At 35.1% G+C, this 3,256-nt stretch overlaps 1 pseudogene; it reads left to right on the forward strand.

The window, feature by feature from the left end:
* The first annotated feature begins 209 nt into the window (after positions 1–209).
* On the forward strand, positions 210–291 carry LOC149995885 (U2 spliceosomal RNA; annotated as a pseudogene).
* Positions 292–3,256: the final 2,965 nt, after the last annotated feature.

Consider the following 3,256-nt stretch of genomic DNA (forward strand, 5'->3'; position numbering starts at 1 on the left):
TGCTTTTGTAAAATTACATACAACAGGCCATATATCAAGTTGCAAATATTACATCAGTTTTTTAATGTCTTTATTGAATTTATCAGAATAACATGGTTATTAAAATTATAGAGGTTTCAAGTATAAAATTCTATAATACATCATCTGTATATTGCATTGTGTGTTCACCTCAAGTCAAGTTTTCTTCCATCACCATTTATCCCCTCTTACTCTCTTCTTAGCCTTTTGGTTAAGATCAAGTGTAGTATCTGTTATTTTCAGTTCAATCTTGTTTTTAATTTATGACTGTTTTTCTTCTATATGATAAAAATATAATTAATCCACTAGGAAATACTATCTCTATACAAATAACACTCTATTGGTTGCAAGTAGATTTAGCATAACATCGAATAATTTGGGGGGACTGTAGGATTTTAGTGTTTTTTTTTTTTCATAAAGACTATGCAGTTTGTGTTTTAAAATACTTATCTGATGACAGTCTTCCAAATTTGTGCTGAAATATCAGGAAAGAAAATTAAACCTTGTTACTCTGAATAAGTAACGGTATACAATTCCGTGCTAGAATCTAGGCTAGTGAGTTGTAACACAGTCAGTGAGTCATAACGACAATAGTGTTCCATGCCTTACACACCCTCTCAATCAGAGAAAAATGTAAGTAGGTAAGGGAGAAACTTTGGCCCACCTACACTTATACTTCTAAGGACAAAAATCTCTAATATTTATCACATATAAAACACTCTGTAGAAATCTCAGGGCTCTGGGAAGTACCAAGGAATCTTTATTCTCTCTCTTAAAATTTCTCATCATTTTCTTCTTAATTATATCCATAAATAGGCTGTGTAAATGTTGGCCAGTATATGAACAACCTACATCACTTGAGTGATAGTTCCAACAGACACTTGGAGGGACACGGTTGCTCAGTTTTTGCAAGAGATCATTTTTCATATACACAATTTTGTCAAAATGGCAGAGGACCAAATAACAGGAAGAGAAAATGATAAAACTTTAGTCTATTAGGATTATCCTAAAAAAGAGTACCTAGACATTGGGCAAAGAAGTGTGCTAAAAATGGAAATTTAACAACACAATTTGTGTGTGATATTTTAATGTATTCTCAGAAGAAAGAAAAACAATGGACTCTCCCCAATCTTGCAATCCAAACTCTCCGTTTAATAAATATAATCTCTGATTGGTTTATCTCCTAAAAAATAAACATTTTTTTTGTCTTCACATTTACTAGACATTTTTGGACGCAGAAAATAAAATTTAATTTGCATATCAAAAAGATTCATGGAAGTTTTGCTTGTCCGCTTTGTTTAATCACCCCCAAAGTATTATATTCCCTTAAAGGCAATTTTAGAGTTTATCTTTTAGTTATCAGGATGTCTGCTAGCAGTTTTATAATAATCAATATATTAGTGAAGCATATTATTAATATAAGGAAGGAAACAAAGGGAGCTGAAGCAAATATTAAGCTTAATAAACTGGGGAGTATGAGCCTGTTCGTTTTACTAGGAAGCTACAACTTCACACCACAAGGGATCATAACATTGCTCTGCCAAGGTGATTAACACTCCTCCCTACTCCCCTTATTGAACTGTTGGGGGGCACAAAGGGAAGTCCTTGACCATAGAAGCCTGTCAGTCTAACTAAGGAGAGGACCCATCAAAAGGCCCTCAAAAGTTGGGAAATTGATCGGTTATTTTGAAAAAGCACCCGGTCCATCCCAAACCCAAGCTAATATAATAATATAATGCTAGGGAAACAAAGACGCTCTCTTTCCTACCTGGAAAACTTCTGCACCTGTTCATTCTCTGTCTCTGTCTCTCTGTCTCTCTCTCTCTCTCTTCCTTGCTCGGTGACCCACACTCCCCTGTGTGTATTTCCATGTTCTCTCACCTGGGAGCGCATGTCTGTACGGGCTCAGTAGTCATCAGTGCCTGGGGCGGACTGTGTGGCCCCAAATGACTAAACTTTAATGTGAAGCAGAAACTCTGGACATTGGCTTTTGTTTTGGCCTTGCTGAAGACACGGCTGGACTTTTTCCCTGTCAGGACAGAGAGAGAGATGAAAAATTAGAAACCTAGGGGCAGATTTCCACGAGAATCAACCATTTTGCCACACCACAATCACCTGTGCATGGGTCTTCCAAATGCCTTCTTCATGTTCCCATGGAAGAGCCCAATTTCCAATGACGTCAATTGTATGTGTTTGCAGATTCAATTATTAATATTTCAGAAATATTATAATCAAATTATAAGCAGGACACTAGGTTTAACTTTTTCTTAATTGAATGTTTATAATAAATATGCATGCCTCAATTTCAGTCCAAATTTCCTGAAGACAGAGACTCCCTTATAGGAGTTAGTACTCAACAAATGGGTTGGTACGATCCAGCCCCTCTTAGCTCAGCAGCGTGAGAAACCATAGTGTTGAGGAACTACAAGGAACAGGACTGAATTTTTATTTATATTAGCTGGCCATAACAATGTCTCTTAAAAACTAAGTTTTTCTTGTGGTTTAAATATTTAAAAAATATCACTACTTAATAGATATTGCAGAAGAGCCTCAGCATAACATGTGAAAACGTGTTAAAAACCCACTTTCAAATTTCAGGACTTTCAGGTTAGATAACTACTTTTAAATCCATAGTCAATGAGTTGTGTAACTGGAACTCTTTTTCTCTGTCTCTGATTTCAGAACCTGAGTTAGTAACCACTATCCCATCCTATCTCATGTTTCAAAAGTTGTTTTTAAGTCTGATTCTAAATAATGATCACCCTTGAGGCTGCTTGAAATCATGTTTCTTATTTCATATTCTCAAATATGAAATTTGAATCCTCAGGGGCGATGAACCAAAGACTTTTTAAGCAAACAAGTACAAAAATTTCTAAGTGAAAGTGATATATAGCCAGCGTTAAGAACCATGTATACAAAGAATCAAAAAATAATTCAGGCAGAAAATAAATGGCCTGGAAAAAAATGTTTTATTCATTGGAAAAGAAAGTGCAGAAACTAAAGAAACTATGAGACAAATGAAAACTTTTGTACTCCGATGCATGTGTAACTTTACAAATTCGTTCCACTTTTATTTCTGAAACAGCAAAGAAATTTAGACCGCCAAATTAGGCAGTCAATAGAATATGAAATCAGCAACTCTGCAAGCAATTTCCTTAATAACAGTAACAGTTCTACATATACTTTCTAAAAACTGTTACCAGAATATTTATGCTCGATAAAATGCAATGTGAGCGCA

The sequence above is a fragment of the Furipterus horrens genome, unplaced genomic scaffold, assembly GCF_987537825.1.
Source record: "Furipterus horrens unplaced genomic scaffold, mFurHor1.1.pri manual_scaffold_12, whole genome shotgun sequence".
Taxonomy (NCBI): domain Eukaryota; kingdom Metazoa; phylum Chordata; class Mammalia; order Chiroptera; family Furipteridae; genus Furipterus; species Furipterus horrens.